General features: G+C 46.3%; 1 protein-coding gene across 7 annotated transcripts in view; it reads left to right on the top strand.

The window, feature by feature from the left end:
• The window catches only part of SOX6 (SRY-box transcription factor 6), a 481,651-nt gene that overhangs the window by 53,306 nt on the left and 402,747 nt on the right, over positions 1-25,598 (top strand). For all 7 annotated transcript variants that reach the window (XM_075838210.1, XM_075838209.1, XM_075838211.1 and 4 more), the window contains exon 2: positions 18,122-18,190. The gene's annotated coding sequence lies outside the window, so the exon portion shown is untranslated. The remainder of the gene's footprint in view (positions 1-18,121; positions 18,191-25,598) is intronic.

Below are 25,598 nucleotides of genomic sequence, written 5' to 3'. Positions count from 1 at the left end.
GCGTGTGAATGGGCTATAAAATATACAATACACAACTCCGCATCCCGATCATGGACTCAGAGGTGAGGATTTGGCTGCCATTGTTCAAGTTTGATAATTGTCCCCCATTGGTTCTCATCAGGCGTGTCCGCTATTGTTCCTCATCAGGCTAGTCCGCCATTGTTGCTCATCAGGCTTGTCCCCCATTGGTTCTCATCAGGCTAGTCCGCCATTGTTGCTCATCAGGCTTGTCCCCCATTGGTTCTCATCAGGCTCGTCCGCCATTGTTGCTCATCAGGTTAGTCCGCCATTGTTGCTCATCAGGTTAGTCCTCCATTGTTGCTCATCAGGCTAGTCCGCCATTGTGGCTCATCAGGCTCGTCCGCCATTGTTGCTCATCAGGCTAGTCCGCCATTGTGGCTCATCAGGCTCGTCCGCCATTGTGGCTCATCAGGCTCGTCCGCCATTGTGGCTCATCAGGCTCGTCCGCCATTGTTGCTCATCAGTCTAGTCCGCCATTATTGCTTATCAGGCTCGTCCGCCATTGTTGCTCATCAGGCTCGTCCACCATTGTTGCTCATCAGGCTAGTCCGCCATTGTGGCTCATCAGGCTAGTCCGCCATTGTTGCTCATCAGGCTAGTCCGCCATTATTGCTCATCAGGCTCGTCCGCCATTGTTGCTCATCAGGCTCGTCCGCCATTGTTGCTCATCAGGCTCGTCCGCCATTGTTGCTCATCAGGCTCGTCCGCCATTGTTGCTCATCAGGCTAGTCCGCCATTGTTGCTCATCAGGCTCGTCCGCCATTGTTGCTCATCAGGCTCGTCCGCCATTGTTGCTCATCAGGCTAGTCTGCCATTGTTGCTCATCAGGCTAGTCCGCCATTGTTGCTCATCAGGCTAGTCCGCCATTGTTGCTCATCAGGCTAGTCCGCCATTGTTGCTCATCAGGAAAGTCCGCCATTGTTGCTCATCAGGCTAGTCCGCCATTGTTGCTCATCAGGCTAGTCCGCCATTGTGGCTCATCAGGCTAGTCCGCCATTGTGGCTCATCAGGCTAGTCCGCCATTGTTTCTCATCAGGCTAGTCCGCCATTGTTGCTCATCAGGCTAGTCCGCCATTGTTGCTCATCAGGATAGTCCGCCATTGTTGCTCATCAGGCTAGTCCACCATTGTTGCTCATCAGACTCGTCCGCCACTGTTGCTCATCAGGCTCATCCGCCATTGTTGCTCATCGGGCTAGTCCGCCATTGTTGCTCATCGGGCTAGTCCGCCATTGTTGCTCATCGGGCTAGTCCGCCATTGTTGCTCATCGGGCTAGTCCGCCACTGTTGCTCATCGGGCTAGTCCGCCATTGTTGCTCATCGGGCTAGTCCGCCATTGTTGCTCATCGGGCTAGTCCGCCACTGTTGCTCATCGGGCTAGTCCGCCACTGTTGCTCATCGGGCTAGTCTGCCATTGTTGCTCATCGGGCTAGTCCGCCATTGTTGCTCATCGGGCTAGTCCGCCATTGTTGCTCACACTACTTTTGCAGCCTGCAGATTGAATGATTGTAATTTATGTTTTATTTTTGTGTTCCGTTTTTTTTAATCGCGTTTTACAAGGACTAATATCATGGCAGCATTAACCTGGTGTAGATTTATAATCATAACTATCACCACCGTCATTTCCATTCCGTCCAGGACAAGACATAAGTGGGTGAAATCATCGCTTGTCTTGTAAACATTAATTGCGACCAGGGAAAATATGTGGCGTTTTTCTATCTTTTCCGTCTGCTGCGACGGGGCCTCGTTTTCTAATTAACATCCGAGACAGAGGTTTTGTGTCCTTCGTGAGCGCTCTCCGGCGATGGACGTGACCTTCTGTAAAGAATATAAAACTTCTCTCTGATGCTGTGGGTTTTTATACCTTGTGGAAAATGTCAGTGACAAACCCCTCATTCTTCTACTTATATTTAGCGTCTTGTGTTTCCCGGGGACAGAGAAAAGACATTTCACCAGTAAAGCCCTCGTCACCTTTCTAAGCTACTAATTTATCCTGGTGGGGAGAGGACAGAGCGCGACGTTACTCCACAACCGGCGCTCGCCACGTCCGACACTGCAGCGCAAGCAACAATTTGCGAAATTGCACAGAAAGCGCTGCTGGTGCCGGGCGCTCGCCGTCTTCACACGGCGCGCTACAGAGGAATGTTTAGTCTAAACACAGCACAGATAAGAGGCATTTCTGTTGGTCCGGAACGCGGTTGCACAATTAACCTGTGAGATTTCTTGACTAATAAAACCAATCTCCTTTTTGTGCAGCGGCGGCGCCGGTTCCAGGGTGCGGATTGTTCAGACGGGAATTTCTGATTTGTTCAGGGCCAGAGGTTTAGAAATATACGGAATGGGGAATTAACATTTTTCTTGCATCGTTACAAGGTTCTCATATTTAAAAGAAATTCATAGTGTCAGAAAATATGAAAGATCCGGTGTGATCCGGTGTGATCCAGTGTGATCAGCGGTTACGATATTGTGTCCTGATCCAGCAAAAAAGACTCCTGAGTGATGCCCCCGGGAAGAAGACCCCATACGTCGGAGACGTCCTTGTTTCACCTTTATGATTAGAGCCCAAGAACGTGCAAATATCACTTGATCATTGAAAGGCCCGGTGCGTCCCTCGCGTGCTCCGCCTCATCACCGTCACTTAGTCAGGTAACATTTTTCTATTAGAAGAACAGTGCACAATATTGTGGGCGTGGCCAGTAAACCGGGTTGTCGGGGCTGTAAGAAAGATGAGTTGTCAGAGCAATGTATGCAGGGCCAGAGCTCCAGGTCATTGCGGGCCTTTGGGTGATGTTACACTGAGACCTCCGTCCACTTCACCCACTGACCCGGTGCCATGACCCGGTGCCATGCTAAGCATCCTGCTGGGGAGGAGCGGTGGTCGAGGCGCGGGGGAGGCAGCGCTCATTTCCACCACTTTACTGCCGCGGTCTCCTCTGTGGACTGGTTTATCTGTAACATGACTGACAAGTGGATTCAAAAACTCTGTTGTCCTAAACTCTTCCCCAGTAACAGCCAGTGCGGTGCCGCAGGTGGAGTTGGGTTTAGACGTCCCGCGGTCACAGGTGCAGTCTCTTCTGGGGGTCTTGCCGGAGTTTGGGGTGTCATTGAGCTGTTGTGGTATTTTTGTCTCCGGATGAAGTATTGCGCGTGCTCCGCCGTCAGACGCTTCATTGTTCTTACATTGTAATGATGAGACTGGGGTGTAATTACACCACATATGCACCAATTGACACCTCATATTGCTCGACAAAACCCGTCACATCATTCTCTCACCCCAACCAAAGGAAGAGATGCCGATGTCAATTGCACAAATCTTCAGCTGCGGATTTTAACACCCCTCCAAAAGTAAAAACCCCGCTGCAGTCTGCCGGCTGCCTACATAGAGGCCTTTATGTTCCACCAGACAGACCCCGGACCCGTAAATTCAACTGAGTGTTATTTGATTCGACAAACTTACTGTGAGCGCATGTCCAACACGCGGGCGCTGCTCCGAGCCGCGCACCAGACCTGTTACCGCAATGATAGATTTTTATTAACTGCTTCTGTTTTTATTACGGATAATGAGAACCGTGTGTTTGGCCTCGTGAACAAAACTTCTGTGACCTTTTATGTGACCCACCTGTTGTGCTTTCACAAACCATAATCCTAACCGTATGTGCGAGTGATCTGGAGTATCGCAGCGTGTCAGCTCCCGCCAGGAGAAAACCTCATCTGTCCATTACCGCAGCAGATGGAGAACATATCAGGGGCGATCTGCAGACCTTATCTGATGGAGGGAAATGTGCGGAGGATAAGACACGATGTATGGAGACGTCCCCGCAGATCATCTACAGAGCCGTACAAGAACGGGGTGTCACCAGTATGTACGCAGCACCGCCAAAGAATAGTCCTGTACCCCAAGTGTCCGTGTCATTATCCTGTACCCCAAGTGTCAGCGTGTCATTATCCTGCACCCCAAGTGTCAGCGTGTCATTATCCTGTACCCAAGTGTCAGCGTGTCGTTATCCTGTACCCCAAGTGTCAGTGTGTCATTATCCTGTACCCAAGTGTCAGCGTGTCATTATCCAGTACCCCAAGTGTCCTCCTGTAAACCAAGTGTGTGTCATTATCCTGTACCCCAAGTGTCATCCTGTACCCCAAGTGTCCGTGTCATTATCCTGCACCCCAAGTGTCCGTGTCATTATCCTGCACCCCAAGTGTCCGTGTCATTATCCTGTACCCCAAGTGTCAGCGTGTCATTATCCTGTACCCCAAGTGTCAGCGTGTCATTATCCTGTACCCCAAGTGTCATCCTGTAAACCAAGTGTCAGCGTGTCGTTATCCTGTACCCCAAGTGTCAGCATGTCATTATCCTGCACCCCAAGTGTCAGCGTGTCATTATCCTGCACCCCAAGTGTCAGCGTGTCATTATCCTGCACCCCAAGTGTCAGCGGGTCATTATCCTGTACCCCAAGTGTCAGCGTGTCATTATCCTGTACCCCAAGTGTCAGCGTGTCATTATCCTGTACCCCAAGTGTCATCCTGTAAACCAAGTGTCAGTGTCATTATCCTGTACCCCAAGTGTCATCCTGTAAACCAAGTGTCTGCGTGTCATTATCCTGTACCCCAAGTGTCAGCGTGTCATTATCCTGCACCCCAAGTGTCAGCGTGTCATTATCCTGTACCCCAAGTGTCAGTGTCCTTATCCTGTACCCCAAGTATCAGCGTGTCATTATCCTGTACCCCAAGTGTCAGCATGTCATTATCCTGCACCCCAAGTGTCCGTGTCATTATCCTGCACCCCAAGTGTCCGTGTCATTATCCTGCACCCCAACTGTCAGCGTGTCATTATCCTGCACCCCAACTGTCAGCGTGTCATTATCCTGCACCCCAAGTGTCAGCGTGTCATTATCCTGCACCCCAAGTGTCAGCGTGTCATTATCCTGCACCCCAAGTGTCAGCGTGTCATTATCCTGCACCCCAAGTGTCAGCGTGTCATTATCCTGTACCCCAAGTGTCAGCGTGTCATTATCCTGTACCCCAAGTGTCAGCGTGTCATTATCCTGCACCCCAAGTGTCAGCGTGTCATTATCCTGCACCCCAAGTGTCAGCGTGTCATTATCCTGTACCCCAAGTGTCAGCGTGTCATTATCCTGCACCCCAAGTGTCCGTGTCATTATCCTGCACCCCAAGTGTCCGTGTCATTATCCTGCACCCCAAGTGTCAGCGTGTCATTATCCTGCACCCCAAGTGTCCGTGTCATTATCCTGTACCCCAAGTGTCAGCGTGTCATTATCCTGTACCCCAAGTGTCAGTGTGTCATTATCTTGCACCCCAAGTGTCAGCGTGTCATTATCCTGCACCCCAAGTGTCAGCGTGTCATTATCCTGCACCCCAAGTGTCAGCGTGTCATTATCCTGCACCCCAAGTGTCAGCGTGTCATTATCCTGCACCCCAAGTGTCAGCGTGTCATTATCCTGTACCCCAAGTGTCAGCGTGTCATTATCCTGTACCCCAAGTGTCATCCTGTAAACCAAGTGTCAGCGTGTCGTTATCCTGTACCCCAAGTGTCAGCATGTCATTATCCTGCACCCCAAGTGTCAGCATGTCATTATCCTGCACCCCAAGTGTCAGCGTGTCATTATCCTGCACCCCAAGTGTCAGCGTGTCATTATCCTGTACCCCAAGTGTCAGCGTGTCATTATCCTGTACCCCAAGTGTCAGCGTGTCATTATCCTGTACCCCAAGTGTCATCCTGTAAACCAAGTGTCAGTGTCATTATCCTGTACCCCAAGTGTCATCCTGTAAACCAAGTGTCAGCGTGTCATTATCCTGCACCCCAAGTGTCAGCGTGTCATTATCCTGTACCCCAAGTATCAGCGTGTCATTATCCTGTACCCCAAGTGTCAGCGTGTCATTATCCTGTACCCCAAGTGTCATCCTGTAAACCAAGTGTCAGTGTCATTATCCTGTACCCCAAGTGTCATCCTGTACCCCAAGTGTCAGTGTGTCATTATCCTGTACCCCAAGTGTCAGCGTATCATTATCCTGTACCCCAAGTGTCAGCGTATCATTATCCTGTACCCAAAGTGTCAGCGTGTCGTTATCCTGTACCCCAAGTGTCAGCTTATCATTATCCTGTACCCCAAGTATCAGTGTCATTATCCTGTACCCCAAGTGTCAGCGTGTCGTTATCCTGTACCCCAAGTGTCAGCGTGCCGTTATCCTCTACCCCAAGTGTCAGTGTGTCGTTATCCTGTACCCCAAGTGTCAGCTTATCATTATCCTGTACCCCAAGTGTCAGCGTGTCATTATCATGCACCCCAAGTGTCAGCGTGTCGTTATCCTCTACCCCAAGTATCAGTGTCATTATCCTGTACCCCAAGTGTCAATGTCATTGTCCAGTACCCCAAGTGTCAGCGTATCATTATCCTGTACCCCAAGTGTCTGCCATTATCCTGTACCCCAAGTATCAGTGTGTCGTTATCCTGTACCCCAAGTGTCAGCGTGTCGTTATCCTGTACCCCAAGTATCAGTGTGTCCTTATCCTGCACCCCAAGTGTCAGCGTGTCATTATCCTGTACCCCAAGTGTCAGCGTGTCATTATCCTGCACCCCAAGTGTCAGCGTGTCATTATCCTGCACCCCAAGTGTCAGCGTATCCTTATCCTGTACCCCAAGTGTCAGCGTGTCATTATCCTGTACCCCAAGTGTCAGCGTGTCATTATCCTGTACCCCAAGTATCAGTGTGTCCTTATCCTGCACCCCAAGTGTCAGCGTGTCATTATCCTGTACCCCAAGTGTCAGCGTGTCATTATCCTGTACCCCAAGTGTCAGCTTATCATTATCCTGTACCCCAAGTGTCAGCTTATAATTATCCTGTACCCCAAGTGTCAGTTTATCATTATCCTGTACCCCAAGTGTCAGCGTGTAGTTGTCCTGTACCCCAAGTGTCAGCGTATCATTATCCTGTACCCCAAGTGTCAGTATCATTATCCTGCACCCCAAGTGTCAGTGTCATTGCTATGGTGTCCAGGTATTTCCATTGTTTTGATAGAGTACCCCACTTTTGCTTCCTAATTTTCACCGTTGGCCAAGGTCTCATGTCGGAGCAGACGTCACTGTCTTTCACATGGATGTTCACATTATTTGTACAGAAAGCGAATGAAACAAGTCTACTTCTACGTGGTGTATATTTATGTCACCATCTGTCTTCAGGAGAAGAGTGGGAGCCGTGATCACACCAGGGGACACACATTCCTCCATGTACTGATCTATTGCACCAGAAAATGCTACAGATACAAATGGGAAGTGAACTGCGCCCCCCTCAGGATGGGAAGGAACGCGCCCCATACCTGGAAGACCTCTTCATATTGTATCATCTGTAATTCCATGCTGCAGTGAGGATTCTCTCGTCATTCTGGCTGCAGATCTAAAGTCGTATTTGTCATTGGTGCCGTTCACAGACAAGTAGCAGAGATGTTGACATAATAAGAATGTTAAACAAACAGATAAATTTATTCTCTGCAGCATTTTATGTTTTTTTAGAAATTAATTTGTTAATCAAAAATAAATAGGGAAGTCGAGATTGATCACATTTTCCTATGTCTTTATGGATAATTTGACAGTCAAATATGTGCCAGCGAAATCCACTGATAGCCGCGCTGAGAGGGACGGGGCTCACCGCAGCCCCATCATTTCTGGATCACTTCACTCTATTCTCCTTAAATTCGGCATGTGATTGCAATGTAGAGTTGATGTCTGATTTACTGATTCACGTTAAGTGTCAGGCTATATTCACACGTGCTGGTTTTATCGCAGTTTTGATGCATTAAAAGCTGTATTATTAGAGGATCTACCGGTTTATGATGGCAAGATCTACTGGTTTTTGATGACGAAGGTCTAATACTGTATTATGGCGGGATCTACTACTATATTATAATGGGATCTTATACTGTATTATGGGGGATCTACTACAATATTATAATGGGATCTTATACTGTATTATGGTGGGATCTACTATATTATAATGAGATCTTATACTGTATTATGGTGGGATCTACTACATTATAATAGAATCTTATCTAGAATGGTGGGATCTACTACTATATTATAATGGGATCTTATACTGTATTATGGTGGGATCTACTACATTATAATAGAATCTTATCTAGAATGGTGGAATCTACTACTATATTATAATGGGATCTTATACTGTATTATGGTGGGATCTATTACTATATTATGATGGGATCTTATACTATGTTATGATGGGATCCTATATTGTATTATGGTGGGATCTACTACATTATAATAGAATCTTATATTGTACTACGGTGGGATAAACCACTATATTCTAATGGGATCTTATACTGTATTATGGTGGGATCTACTACATTATAATAGAATCTTATACTGTATTGTGCTATCTACTACTATATTATGATGGGATCTTATATGGTATTATGGTGGGATCTACTACTATATTATGATGGGATCCTATATTGTATTATGTTGGGATCTACTACATTATAATAGAATCTTATACTGTATTATGATGGGATCTTCTACTATATTATAATGGGATCCTATATTGTATTAAGGCGGGATCTACTACTATATTATAATGGGTTCTTATACTGTTATGATGGGATCTACTACTATATTATAATGGGATCTCATACACTATTATATTGGGATACTATAATATCATCAGTTGTACGGGTGAGTGATTCTTGGAGCCTCCAGTAGCAATAATGGAGATTTTCTTCTACGGTTTGGTTTTCCACTGTACTTTGGTGGGATCTTCTGGTATGAGATGCCCCCATCTCATTGTCTATAGGACACGGTGGCTGTAGGACATGTTGGCATTGGTCGGCCATCTTTCATCTCCATTGTAAGTCGTGGTCACCATTTGATAAAAAGAGAGATTCTGTGGAGACCTCCATTACTCGAGTGATGATGAAGTTAGGACGGCGGGACCAGGGAATCTTACAGGTTTTATTAGGAATTCTTACAGGGAAAAAAAGGACAATGTGGCGGCGGCCTCCAGAAATCCATGTGGGGGGGTGTCGTCCCCGGGAGTCTATGAATATGTGGTGAGGGTGGTCAGGAGTCCATGTGGGGGGGTCTTCCCCGGGAGTCTGAATATGTGGTGACGGTGGTCAGGAGTCCATGTGGGGGGGGGGTCTTCCCCGGGAATCTATGAATATGTGGTGACGGTGGTCAGGAGTCCATGTGGGGGGGTCTTCCCCGGGAGTCTGAATATGTGGTGACGGTGGTCAGGAGTCCATGTGGGGGGGGGTCTTCCCCGGGAATCTATGAATATGTGGTGACGGTGGTCAGGAGTCCATGTGGGGGGGTCTTCCCCGGGAGTCTGAATATGTGGTGACGGTGGACAGGAGTCCATGTGGGGGGGGGGTCTTCCCCGGGAATCTATGAATATGTGGTGACGGTGGTCAGGAGTCCATGTGGGGGGGTCTTCCCCGGGAGTCTGAATATGTGGTGATGGTGGTCAGGAGTCCATGTGGGGGGGGGTCTTCCCCGGGAATCTATGAATATGTGGTGACGGTGGTCAGGAGTCCATGTGGGGGGGTCTTCCCCGGGAGTCTGAATATGTGGTGACGGTGGTCAGGAGTCCATGTGGGGGGGGTCTTCCCCGGGAGTCTGAATATGTGGTGACGGTGGTCAGGAGTCCGGGCCCTTCACACTTTGCGGTGTTCTATGGGCTGCAGAATCAGCTGCAATTCCTCATCTAGAATGAAACTTCTTAGGTTTGAGCATTGAGCACTCCTGGGGGGACGTGACCCCTCGCCGGCTGCCTCCGTCTTTATGACTTTGACTGTTCACGTGTGAGACTTGTAACGTTGTTCTCATGCAGAAGATAATGTATGTGATGTGTGATCGCGGCCGGAGGGAATGTTAATTCTGCCGGACAATGTGTTTCACCCGTGCGGGATGTCACCAGAAAACCTATTCCCAGACCTCTCTCCGTTATTTACGTGTCCTGCGCCAGGCAGCCATGTGATGAGGGAGACGAGCTTAAATAGTAATTCCATAATATACTGTCATTATCTGAACCATTCACTACAGCAGAGTATTTAAGTATAAAAGGACACAGACCATGCAAAATGTATGTAATGATATCATTTATATTTCACATGGCGCTCATTCAGATCAGGAGCTGCGGGAAAACGGAAAAAGGATTCTTTACTGTAAAAGCATTGGACGGTTATGCAGCAATGAGGTTCCTTCTAATGTGGGATTCAGTAATCCAGAAATTTTGGAGATGCTTCATCTTTTGTCTTAAATGTAAGCCTCATGCACGTGGCAATGTACAGGACGGTATTCCCCCATATAAACAATGCTTAATGACAGAATAACTCCGTAATACCAGCTGAAGACCTAAATGATCTGAGATGGACTGGTTGCTATGAACAAGCTGCCTGACAACCCTATAGAAGATTTGGGTTGTTGAAATGTCTACCTATCAAACAGACTGTCAGACAGGACATGCAGCACAGAGCTGGATTGTGCGTCACATTGTACGAGTCCTCATCTCAGGCTGCCGGTTGTTGTTGGAAACCTCTATAACCTTCCTCATATGATGTTTACTAATTGTTCCCACTTAATAATCTGACATTTTATAAACCACCTTGATGGGTCCTAGTGGCAGACACCGATGTCACGACACATGGCGGTCACAGAGGTGGCCGATGCCAGCAGTGGTAGGGGAGTCACATACGTGCAGTGACTTGTGTGAACGGTCTGAAGATGAAATCCTGGCAGGGCAGTGTCTCGTGTTCTTTGATGTGATTCCAGGATCACACCAGAGGAATATAAGCCACGTGATGCTACAACTATGTGATCTGAGGCCGTCCTTCTGTAAGCTGACTCCGGCTATTGTCTCTTAAGTCCTCACATTATGTATTTAATAATCACTGAAATCATTCTGAATATAACTGAGCGCCTCTTAACCCTTCTCTTACTAAGAAACCCAACCTAAGACGGCGTGAACAAACACCATGTAACACATCACATATTCAATCCTCAATAAAAAAATCTTTACCTTTTTGAATTAAATTAGAAATATATTTTTAAAAAGTTACCTCTGATCCCCATCTTATAGTTTACAAATTACTTATCCTGTACTGATCCTGAGTTACATCCTGTATATACTCCAGAGCTGCACTCACTATTCTGCTGGTGGAGTCACTGTTTACATTACATTACTTATCCTGTACTGATCCTGAGTTACATCCTGTATTATACTCCAGAGCTGCACTCACTATTCTGCTGGTGGAGTCACTGTGTACATTACATTACTTATCCTGTACTGATCCTGAGTTACATCCTGTATTATACTCCAGAGCTGCACTCACTATTCTGCTGGTGGAGTCACTGTGTACATACATGACATTACTTATCCTGTACTGATCCTGAGTTACATCCAGTATTATACTCCAGAGCTGCACTCACTATTCTGCTGGTGGAGTCACTGTGTACATACATTACATTACTTATCCTGTACTGATCCTGAGTTATATCCTGTATTATACTCCAGAGCTGCACTCACTATTCTGCTGGTGGAGTCACTGTGTACATACATTACTTATCCTGTACTGATCCTGAGTTATATCCTGTATTATACTCCAGAGCTGCACTCACTATTCTGCTGGTGGAGTCACTGTGTACATACATTACATTACTTATCCTGTACTGATCCTGAGTTATATCCTGTATTATACTCCAGAGCTGCACTCACTATTCTGCTGGTGGAGTCACTGTGTACATACATTACATTACTTATCCTGTACTGATCCTGAGTTACATCCTGTATTATACTCCAGAGCTGCACTCACTATTCTGCTGGTGGAGTCACTGTGTACATACATTACATTACTTATCCTGTACTGATCCTGAGTTACATCCTGTATTATACTCCAGAGCTGCACTCACTATTCTGCTGGTGGAGTCACTGTGTACATACATTACATTACTTATCCTGTACTGATCCTGAGTTACATCCAGTATTATACTCCAGAGCTGCACTCACTATTCTGCTGGTGGAGTCATTGTGTACATACATTACATTACTTATCCTGTACTGATCCTGAGTTACATCCAGTATTATACTCCAGAGCTGCACTCACTATTCTGCTGGTGGAGTCACTGTGTACATACATTACATTACTTATCCTGTACTGATCCTGAGTTACATCCTGTATTATACTCTAGAGCTGCACTCACTATTCTGCTGGTGGAGTCACTGTGTACATACATTACATTTCTTATCCTGTACTGATCCTGAGTTATATTCTGTATTATACTCCAGAGCTGCACTCACTATTCTGCTGGTGGAGTCACTGTATACATACATTACATTACTTATCCTGTACTGATCCTGAGTTACATCCAGTATTATACTCCAGAGCTGCACTCACTATTCTGCTGGTGGAGTCACTGTGTACATACATTACATTTCTTATCCTGTACTGATCCTGAGTTATATCCTGTATTATACTCCAGAGTTGCACTCACTATTCTGCTGGTGGAGTCACTGTGTACATACATTACATTACTTATCCTGTACTGATCCTGAGTTACATCCTGTATTATACTCCAGAGCTGCACTCACTATTCTGCTGGTGGAGTCACTGTGTACATACATTACATTACATATCCTGTACTGATCCTGAGTTACATCCTGTATTATACTCCAGAGCTGCACTCACTATTCTGCTGGTGGAGTCACTGTGTACATACATTACATTACTTATCCTGTACTGATCCTGAGTTACATCCTGTATTATACTCCAGAGCTGCACTCACTATTCTGCTGGTGGAGTCACTGTGTACATACATTACATTACTTATCCTGTACTGATCCTGAGTTACATCCAGTATTATACTCCAGAGCTGCACTCACTATTCTGCTGGTGGAGTCATTGTGTACATACATTACATTACTTATCCTGTACTGATCCTGAGTTACATCCAGTATTATACTCCAGAGCTGCACTCACTATTCTGCTGGTGGAGTCACTGTGTACATACATTACATTACTTATCCTGTACTGATCCTGAGTTACATCCTGTATTATACTCTAGAGCTGCACTCACTATTCTGCTGGTGGAGTCACTGTGTACATACATTACATTACTTATCCTGTACTGATCCTGAGTTATATTCTGTATTATACTCCAGAGCTGCACTCACTATTCTGCTGGTGGAGTCACTGTATACATACATTACATTACTTATCCTGTACTGATCCTGAGTTACATCCAGTATTATACTCCAGAGCTGCACTCACTATTCTGCTGGTGGAGTCACTGTGTACATACATTACATTTCTTATCCTGTACTGATCCTGAGTTATATCCTGTATTATACTCCAGAGTTGCACTCACTATTCTGCTGGTGGAGTCACTGTGTACATACATTACATTACTTATCCTGTACTGATCCTGAGTTACATCCTGTATTATACTCCAGAGCTGCACTCACTATTCTGCTGGTGGAGTCACTGTGTACATACATTACATATCCTGTACTGATCCTGAGTTACATCCTGTATTATACTCCAGAGCTGTACTCACTATTCTGCTGGTGGAGTCACTGTGTACATACATTACATTACTTATCCTGTACTGATCCTGAGTTACATCCAGTATTATACTCCAGAGCTTCTATAATGCAGGGGAAGTTCGTGTTTCTCACATCAGAGAACTGTATAATGAAATCTCTGTAGACACTGAACCAGCAGGAAACACTGGGACATTTCAGCTGTGAATCTGCAGAATTCTGATTACTTCTTTATATGAACGGTTTTTAGATGTGATTATGGATGTTAAACAATGGAGAGAAGTAGCTGAGTGTTGTTGTGTTTTGCCGCTTGTCGGATTCTTTAGCGGTTGGTTTGATTCTGCTTACAATCCAGAAGTGGTAGATAAGTTGTGTATTACAGTGGCGCGTGCTGCCTGGTGACGTGGCCGTGTACAAACAGCATAAATGATGGGTCCCTGCAGATATCGGAGCACAATCTCCCAGACCGTCCACATTGTCACACACACCGGTAACATTGCAGTTACTTGTCACTATTAGGCCGGGTTCACACGACCTATTTTCAGACGTAGAGGAGGTGTTTTACGCCTCGAATTACATCTGAAAAACCGTCTCCAATACGTCGGCAAACATCTGCCCATTACTTTCAATGGGCTTTACGATGTTCTGTGCCGACGACCTGTTATTTTACGCGTCGCTGTCAAAAGAAGTGCAGGACACTTATATACATTATATGCGGGACACTTATATACATTATATGCGGGACACTTATATACATGATATGCAGGACGCTTATATACATGATATGCGGGACGCTTATATACATTATATGCAGGACACTTATATACATTATATGCGGGGCACTTATATACATTATATGCAGGACACTTATATACATTATATGCGGGACACTTCTATACATTATATGCGGGACACTTATATACATTATATGCGGGACACTTCTATACATTATATGCGGGACACTTATATACATTATATGCGGGACACTTCTATACATTATATGCGGGACACTTATATACATTATATGCGGGGCACTTATATACATTATATGCGGGACACTTATATACATTATATGCGGGACACTTATATACATTATATGCGGGACACTTCTATACATTATATGCGGGACGCTTATATACATTATATGCGGGACACTTCTATACATTATATGCGGGGCACTTATATACATTATATGCGGGACACTTATATACATTATATGCGGGGCACTTATATACATTACATGCAGGACACTTCTATACATTATATGCAGGACACTTCTATACATTATATGCGGGACACTTATATACATTATATGCGGGACACTTCTATACATTATATGCAGGACACTTCTATACATTATATGCGGGACACTTATATACATTATATGCAGGACACTTATACACATTATATGCGGGACACTTATATACATTATATGCGGGACACTTATATACATTATATGCGGGACACATATACATTATATGCGGGACACTTATATACATTATATGCGGGACACTTATATACATTATATGCGGGACACTTATACACATTATACGCGGGACACTTATACACATTATATGCGGGACACTTATATACATTATATGCGGGACACTTATATACATTATATGCGGGACACTTATATACATTATATGCGGGACACTTATATACATTATACGCGGGACACTTATATACATTATATGCGGGACACTTCTATACATTATATGCAGGACACTTCTATACATTATATGCGGGACACTTATATACATTATATGCGGGACACTTATATACATTATATGCGGGACACTTATACACATTATATGCGGGACACTTATATACATTATATGCGGGACACTTATATACATTATATGCGGGACACTTATATACATTATATGCGGGACACTTATATACATTATATGCGGGACACTTATATACATTATATGCGGGACACTTATATACATTATATGCGGGACACTTATATACATTATATGCGGGACGCTTATATACATTATATGCGGGACACTTATATACATTATATGCGGGACACTTATACACATTATATGCAGGACACTTATATACATTATATGCGGGACACTTATATACATTATATGCGGGACACTTATACACATTATATGCGGGACACTTATATACATTATATGCGGGACACTTATATACATTATATGCGGGACACTTATATACATTATATGCGGGACACTTATATACATTATATGCGGGACACTTATATACATTATATGCAGGACTCATATACATTATATGCGGGACACTTATATACATTATATGCGGGACACTTATATACATTACATGCGGGACACTTATATACATTATATGCGGGACACTTATATACATTACATGCGGGACACTTATATACATTATATGCAGGACACTTATATACATTATATGGGGGACACTTATATACATTATATGCGGGACTCTTCTTGGGACGTTTTTGGAGCCGTTTTTCATTGACTCCAATGAAGAACAGCTTCAAATTACGTCCGTAAAAGACGGCGCGCAAAACGCGAGTACGAGCAATTACATCTGAAATTCAGGAGCCATTTTCTCCTGAAAACCGCTCCGTAATTTCAGACGTAATTGCAGTTATCGTGTGCACATGCCCTGAGAGTCCAGTTAATCGGTGCGGGTCTGGGGCAGACGGGTCTTTGTGCCCTTAATGTGACATAATTCTGCCCACATCCAGATTACAGCTCTGATCCCTCACACGACTTGTGCTGCAGATGTGGATATAATCCCGGATTGGCGGCTGTGTCGCGGTCACACCATAACTTTCCCGTGCATAGGAGCGGAGGTGAACTACGTCAAGTACCACCCAGTATAGTCAGGATTTGCGCCATGTTTGTCATTCGCCATGCGGGGAATATACCCCACTACACTGCTATATACATCCTGCGCTGCTCTTATTAACGGACACCACTGTCCCTCTGGGTGTTTCCCCCTATTATTACCCCTAACCCCCTGGGTGCTGACTGTATAGTGCTCCTCCGGGACGCCTTCAGATTCGGGGCCCTCCAGGTCATTCTCATGTGTACTGCGTCTTATATTAACGAGTCTTTAATATTTGAGGACGTCTGTCTGATTTGTGGCAATAATGGAGTTTTTCAGACTTAACAGAATCTTGGTTTCCTGCTCCTGAAAGACGCTCAGTTTCCCACTAACAACGCTCCTTTGTTCCTGGACAAAACCAAAATGTGCTCATGTTTAGAGCAAACAATAAAAATAAACTACCTGGCCGCTCGCTGCCGTGGGGAGAGGCAATCACGGATATTTACGGACATAAAGTCTCCCATTGTGTCTGCCTCCGATTAACTCCCTGCGTCTGTTACCCCTCCAGACAGGACCTTGTCCCAGTATATTGTACTAGAGGGGTCTGAGGCGCTGTGACATCATCACAGATAGACGACGCATCATACGGGATTATTTCACACCACTAATCAGAGCACCTCTAAATCCCACACCGGTCCCAGAGTCGTCCTCCTTTGTCAGGGTATATGTTTCTGGGAAAACTGAGTGACGGTCGGTATGGCCACCAGGGGTTGTCACCCAGCTTTCCTAGGACCCTGAATATGCCCAGTTACACAGTAATAAATCTTTGCTCCCGGATCGGGAGGTTTGGTTTGTTGGTGTTATATTTTGGAATCATTTCTGGTCTGTGTGATGGCTGCAGACGTCTCAATGTTGTCTCCATTCACGGAATTATTATTTCTGCAGATATTACAGCTGACGCACAAAACACGAGAGTTTTCACTCTATTGTCTAATAAATAAAAAAAGAGCCCAATTCCTTAAAACCTGGTCCCGTCTCCTGCAGCCGGGCCCCCACATATCAGCCGGGCCCCCACATATCAGCCGGGCCCCCACATATCAGCCGGGCCCCCACATATCAGCCGGGTCCCCACATATCAGCCGGGCCCCCACATATCAGCCGGGCCCCCACATATCAGCCGGGACCCCACATATCAGCCGGGACCCCACATATCAGCCAGGCCCCCACATATCATCCGGGACCCCACATATCCGGGCCCCCACATATCATCCGGGCCCCCACATATCAGCCGGGACCCCACATATCTGCCGGGCCCCCACATATCAGCCGGGCCCCCACATATCAGCCGGGCCCCCACATATCATCCGGGCCCCCACATATCATCCGGGCCCCCACATATCATCCGGGCCCCCACATATCATCCGGGCTCCCACATATCAGCCGGGCCCCCACATATCATCCGGGCCCCCACATATCATCCGGGCCCCCACATATCATCCGGGCCCCCACATATCATCCGGGCCCCCACATATCATCCGGGCTCCCACATATCAGCCGGGGCCCCACATATCAGCCGGGACCCCACATGTCAGCCGGGCCCCCACATATCATCCGGGCTCCCACATATCATCCGGGCCCCCACATATCATCCGGGCCCCCACATATCTGTTATTGTATTGGTTGATTATCTCTGAAGTCGGGACTTTGTGTTTTATTGCACTTTTTTCTTTCTTTCCACAGATCAGTTTCATGAATTCACAGGCCGTCGAGTAGTGACTTGTGGCGCCGCATCGGTTTTCTTGACTTTATGTAAGTACCAGATATTAAACTGTTCATAAATGATGGTGGATTTGCATTTTATTGCCTATTTGCAGATGACGCCGTGCTCTGTAATGTTGTAGATATTGTGTTATCCCGACGTTTGGGCTAGGTATACCCAGAATGGATCACTGTTAGATGAGTCTACATAGGAGAAGGATTTGGGTGCAGTTTTCGGAAATAAACTAAATGATAGCACTCAATGCCAGTCTGCTGCATCAAAAGCTAACAGGATATTGTATTGTGTTGAATTGTAGTAGAAAGGGCATGGCTTCTAAGAATGTCATATTTTACCCCTCTATACAGTAAAGTAAATGTATTCACCACAGAGAAGGCCAAAGGGTTGGGGGGAAAATGTTATGATATAAATATGGAAACTGTGATAAGTTTATTCTTTGTGTGGATCCCATAGTGGTCACTGCTTGTGATTAAGGGCAGAGCGATTTCAGAGCAAAACGTGTATATGCGCTCGCTCTAGTCATGTGTGATGCGCCGTAGTGGGAGCCGAGTATTCAGCTGCATTATTCTCGCCTCTTATCTCAGCGGCTTTTCTTTTTACTTTCTCTGGATCAGGGGCGGACGAGGGCCCATATCCGCCAGACGCTGCAGCCATTAATGTCTAAGTGAAGAAAAGACAAAAAGTTGTAATGTGATAAAATGTACCTACCAACAAAATAATCCCAATCCCAATCCTGCGTTTCCTGGGTGGTTTCCCCCTGTTGTTTCTGTAAATATACACGATCCCTCTTAATGCCGGCTGAGTGGCCGGATCTTCCCGCTGTGATGTCAGAGTGGTACTTTGTGCTCTCCGTCAATCAGATGTCCTCCCCCTCTCACAGCGTGCAGTCTCAGAGAGCGAGAGTCAGGGTATGTGCACACGACCTATTTTCAGGCGTAATGGAGGAGTTTTACGCCTCAAATTACGCCTGAAAATACGTCGGCAAACATCTGCCCATTGCTTGCAATGGGTCTTACAATGTTCTGTGCAGACGAGCTGTTATTTTCCGCATCACTGTCAAAATACGGCGCGTAAAATGACGGCTTGTCAAAATGAGTGCAGGAAACTTCTTGGGACGAAACAGGAGCCGTTTTTCCTTGACTCCATTGAAGAATAGCTCCAAATTACGTCCGAAAATGACACCGCGAAAAACGCGAGTACTTGCAATTCTCCTGAAAACCGCTCCGTAATTTCAGACATAATTGGCGTTATCGTGTGAACATACCCTTAGTGTTACTGCAGCTGCATCCCCTTCCTCCCCCTCCACCTGCTCTACTATTTATTGTAATATTGCAGATTGATTTTCTGGGGACTTACAAGGTTTCTGGACATTTACAAGAACCTGAAGACGGAAAGGAATTCACAAACTGAGAGTTACATAGTCCAGCAGGACAGAGTATTTCAGGAGAGAAGCGTGCTTTCATTTTGTAGCAATGTTAGGGACTAAGAGAACCAGTTACTGTTCTGGTGATTGTGTCATTCTTGCGACGCTCGTCATTCTCGGATCATTGCCGTGTACGACGCGTTTATACAACGATGTGTGCGGTCTGAGCTCCCCGCGTGGTACGGAGCCTCTCGCCGCACTAGGTCCCTCCGATTGCCCGTTATTCAGGCGTGGATGTGCCATTTATAGCTGACAGTGATTAGCGGCTCGTTTTACCTGAAACAACCCTGGCCAGCTGATGGGAGTGATTCATTGTTACTGCCGAGTGACTGTAAGATGAGTCCGGGCAGGCAGGACGCACATGACGCTGGTCGTGGCGAGCGCTATTTCCAGCGCATAGTGAAAGCCATCGACAATAACACGGACTGTGCTGTTCTGGGAGGATCAGCTCAGCCTGTAAGTTACACCTGAAATCCGAGAGAATGCGTGTGATAAAGCACATACAGGCCGGGTATTTATAGAGACGCGCTCCATCTGCACTTCGCCCCTCGTCGGCACAATGCACCTGTTCTGTATTATTTATGTCAGTGTAAATATGTTCCCCTAAACCGAAGGCAACAAAACCAACTCCGCCTGTAGGAGCGTCCTTGTGTGAGATGTGTCTGATTACAGCAACTCCATATGAAGACATTTCATACAGCACAATCACCGAGGGCTGCAGCCGGTCCGATAAATCACAAACCAGCCCTCTATACACACTCACTGTGACTTATTAAAAATGTTTCTGTAGTCACATCCAGAGCTGCAGTCACAATTCTGCTGATTACTGCAGACATCTCGTGGCAGACAATGTTCTGCGCAGATACCGAGGCAGCAAAAAGGCGTGAAATCCTGTGGCCTGAGGGCTGGCTGGATCTCAGCCGAATTGTGAATGCAGCTCTGGCTGTGGCTGGAGTATAAAACCTGAATTGACAAGGTGACCTCTGGATGAGGCTGTTGTCGTTGAATTTATTTTTATTAAGATATTTTCTGATCGCCCCTCACTATTTGCAATTATTCAAGCAGCCGCACTCACCTGATGACATCACAACGCTAAATCTTTCTAGTGGGTGGGAACTGAGTGAATCCTCCTGGCGCCGGGAGCGGGTGGGATCGGCTCGTCCGCACTCACAGCTACTTCACTGACATTTTGGAAAGCCAAAAAAGAAGGTGGAAATTTGACGCTGGAATCTGCCCTGAACGCCGCCCGGCCCATTTGCGATTGTGCTTCCCACACGTTTGTACCTCGGTGCGGGGAACGAGCGGTGACAGAAAGTCTCGCAACGGGTGTGCGCGCTGTCATCCGGCCTGATTTATAAAGTGAAACGTCTCATTTACATGCAGCAGATCTGGAGCGGGCTCTGGAAGGGAAGAGGGGCTTTATATGAAGTATGAACAGTGACGTATTGTGTAATGTAAACCTGTAGGCTGAATGTGAGGGCGCAGGGGGCGGCGGGATGCTGGTGGTCTATGGATGACATCACCGGGCACGGTCACCGTCACCTCAGCCCTAACTAACCGGTTCTGTGTCTTGTTTAAAGTTTTTATTGATGTCAGCGCCTCAGGGATGACATCATCAGTTCTGACTACAGAAAAGAAGTTGTCACATTAGTGTGTAATACTCTGCAGAATAGATCCATATGGGGCAGAGCAATGTTGTAATAATCTGCAGAACATCTCACAATGTATGGGTCAGGCGTTCTGTATGGTGGGTACAGTGGAGATGTGCGGAGCGATGTATTAGGCCCCGGCTGTCACGTATGTTCTACACGATTCTGGATAAGAATCTCTAACAGATGACTCCCGACCGTCAGCCACACTTCAGCACTGACGGAGACGTCTCGCAGCCACTCCAGCTCCGGCCTCCGGGAGGACTTCTCAGATAACCTAGACCTGTCTGTATCCAAAGAAGAAATAGGAAGCAACTCCGTATAGATCCAAGAGAAGACGTGGCGGTCTATAGTCACCCACAAGGGAGAAACATTTCAGCCCCAGACGTGGACCTTTCCGGAGGTCGGGGCCTGAGGCGTGCGCCCGCTGTGTTGTAAAGATATAGCGCTGCTCTCTATCTATCTATCTATCTATCTATATCTATCTATCTATCTATCTATCTATCTATCTATCTATCTCATATCTATCTATCTATCTATCTATCTATCTATCTATCTATCTATCTATCTATCTATCTATCTATCTATCTATCTATCTATCTATCTATCTATCTATCTATCTCATATCTATCTATCTCATATCTATCTATCTATCTATCTATCTATCTATCTATCTATCTATCTATCTATCTATCTATCTATCTATCTATCTCATATCTATCTATCTATCTATCTATCTATCTATCTATCTATCTATCTATCTATCTATCTATCTATCTATCTATCTATCTATCTATCTATCTATCTATCTATCTATCTCATATCTATCTATCTCATATCTATCTATCTCATATCTATCTATCTATCTATCTGGAAAAAACAGAGATGATCCAGCGATAATGATATCAAAAATGGGAAAAAACTTGGTTTCCACTTTATTGAAATACAAGCTATTGGAGCTTGAAATAGAACATCAGGAGGAAAAAACAAGGTGGTGATGCGGCAATAGATTAGCCTACGCGTTTCAAGCACTTAGGCTGTGCTCTTAGTCATATCTATCTATCTATCTATCTATCTATCTATCTATCTATCATTGTTGGGTGGTATTGTTGGGATTTATGACATTGCAGCTGATTAGATGGGAGGTGGAGGATTTTTGGGGGGCTCTGGGTGATCTGCAGCGGTTCTGCTGATAATATCGTTGGGTTAATGAGTGTAATTTATTATTCCCGTCATTATCTTTTACTTATTGTCCCTGTAACCCGGGGATGGGGAATCGCCATTAACCCCTTCCCTCCCGCACAGCTGAAACCCAGGTGATTCAATTACCAGGCAGATTAGTCCATGTACATCGCACAGGGGAGATGAACACATTAATTCCATCCATACGATGCTGCCAAGACCTGTCCTGGCGCCGCTCGCTGCTTCTCTGCCGTCAGACGCTGATCCCGCACCATTCATCACTTCAGATCACATTATTGGGTGGTCTGGAGGAAACCCCTGAACCCCAAGCCACCCTAGACGCTCCTACCCATGCCCTGTAACTGTGTGAACGCTGGTGGGACCTTGTTGAGACATGAATGTGGATAGGAAATCCCATGTACGTTTTTTTTTAGAATTGCGCAAAATGATCCAAGTGCTGGGCGATGCTGTGACATGTGACGCAATTTCCAAATTTGTCTTTATTAAGCTGATTAATGCGCCTGATCACATGGACATGGAGTCAGCTATTGATTGGCTATCAGATTTATCAGTTAAACTAATCAACGTGTGACACGGCATGGAGTCTGCTGCATCTGCTCCGCGGTGTACGCTTCTCCAAATGACGTAAGTCACAGCCTGGGAAATCTGCCGCAGCGTCCGCTCCGCGTTAGCCACGCCCCCTTTATAATCTTTCTGAAAGTTTCTACAGCTGCTTTATTATAACGGGAGAATAGTTGGATGAATGTTCCGCCCGCGACGTGCGCCATTTTATTAATACATGTTCAGCGTCACAATCTTATATTCATGACTGGAAGATAATGAGTCTGTGAAAACGTGGAGAAGCCATAAATATGGAGGTGCTGGCCCGCTCCCGGCGCTGAGCGCGCACTCCTCTCCATTACAGCTCAGGCACCATCATTGCCTCCACCCCGATGTTCCCGGGTAAAATAATATGTGTGAAAACAAAGAAAAATAGAAACTTTGTATCAAAATACCAATTCTGATTTTCCTCTTGTGCCCGGAGCTATTCCTCAGTGGTCACCCTCGCCCTGGAATCGCCTCCGCTTTCCATTTTATGTTTGGAGTCGGGACAAAAAGTCATTTGGAGCTTCCACACTTCACTGTTTAATGTGCAGAATAACTCGGGGGGAATGCGTCATCTGGAGCCGCCACCGCTGTTATTCAGCAGAAACGACACACGTAAACGGTTCACGCGACCTTCCGAGGCAAGGAATCCAGGAAGTACCCCCTCCCCCACCATATTTAATGTTCCTTCTTTTTTAAGATACTAATATGGATCTGCGTCGCCTCAATGAGAGTCAATGGAAACAGGACGGATATATAAGGTTTGCCTTTTATGCTTCACCTCCGTAGTGGTTACGAGTCGTTTTGTTGCATCTTTTCCCAAATTTCCATAATCACAACAAAACGTGAGACAAAAACGTGAAGAATTTTGTTTCCTGTACATGCACCTTTCATTTCAAATTCCTCATCCAGGAACCTTAGGGGGCCGGTCTGGTCTTAAAGCTTCAGCATTGTAGAATGAAAACCTTTTCAGCTTTCTAATTGTCTCTGGAGGGAGTAAACTGGCGTAGAAATGTGAAGGGCCCAAAAGTGATAATTTGCATTTAAAATAGCGTCTTTTGGTCATTTTACGCCACCCTTGGCACTTTTAGAAAAGTAGGCGTGGCTTAACAAAAGGGGCGTGTCAATTTTATTCTAATTTACATCAGAAAAGTGGCATAAATTACAGCAGAAATCCGTACCTGGGCCCCCGATCAGACTACCCCCCTTCCCCACTGGACAATAAAAAAAAAATAAAAAAATAGGTATGCTCACCTCACTGCTCCTTTTCTGCTCTACACTCCGGGTCCCCCAAGGCTTTCCCTACAATCCATGGCTGTACAAGGTCCTGAAGCCAGTTAGCATCAGGGCGTGTATGTGACGCAGCACTCAGGACGTGTATGTGACGCAGCACTCGGGACGTTGTATGTGACGCAGCACTCGGGACGTTGTATGTGACGCAGCACTCGGGACGTGTATGTGACGCAGCACTCGGGACGTTGTATGTGACGCAGCACTCGGGACGTTGTATGTGACGCAGCACTCAGGACATGTATGTGACGCAGCACTCAGGACATGTATGTGACGCAGCACTCAGGACGTTTATGTGGCGCAGCACTCAGGACGTGTATGTGACGCAGCACTCAGGACGTGTATGTGACGCAGCACTCGGGACGTGTATGTGACGCAGTACTCGGGACGTGTATGTGACGCAGCACTCGGGACGTGTATGTGACGCAGCACTCGGGACGTGTATGTGACGCAGCACTCGGGACGTGTATGTGACGCAGCACTCGGGACGTGTAGGTGACGCAGCACTCGGGACGTGTATGTGACGCAGCACTCGGGACGTGTATGTGACGCAGCACTCGGGACGTGTAGGTGACGCAGCACTCGGGACGTGTATGTGACGCAGCACTCGGGACGTGTATGTGACGCAGCACTCGGGACGTGTAGGTGACGCAGCACTCGGGACGTGTAGGTGACGCAGCACTCGGGACGTGTATGTGACGCAGCACTCGGGACGTGTATGTGACGCAGCACTCGGGACGTGTATGTGACGCAGCACTCGGGACGTGTAGGTGACGCAGCACTCGGGACGTGTAGGTGACGCAGCACTCGGGACGTGTATGTGACGCAGCACTCGGGACGTGTATGTGACGCAGCACTCGGGACGTGTATGTGACGCAGCACTCGGGACGTGTAGGTGACGCAGCACTCGGGACGTGTAGGTGACGCAGCACTCGGGACGTGTAGGTGACGCAGCACTCGGGACGTGTATGTGACGCAGCACTCGGGACGTGTAGGTGACGCAGCACTCGGGACGTGTATGTGACGCAGCACTCGGGACGTGTATGTGACGCAGCACTCGGGACGTGTATGTGACGCAGCACTCGGGACGTGTATGTGACGCAGCACTCGGGACGTGTATGTGACGCAGCACTCGGGACGTGTATGTGACGCAGCACTCGGGACAGTTTGACGTAAAGATGCATATTTTTTACTTTATATCCGATGTGACCAGCGGAAAGATGCGTTTATTAACACGTGTGCTCCTATTAATAAAACATGTTACTCCGGCGGAGCAGAAAGCTTAAGACT

This window comes from Rhinoderma darwinii, chromosome 9, assembly GCF_050947455.1.
Source record: "Rhinoderma darwinii isolate aRhiDar2 chromosome 9, aRhiDar2.hap1, whole genome shotgun sequence".
Lineage (NCBI taxonomy): Eukaryota > Metazoa > Chordata > Amphibia > Anura > Rhinodermatidae > Rhinoderma > Rhinoderma darwinii.
This window is presented reverse-complemented; position numbering and strand designations above follow the sequence as displayed.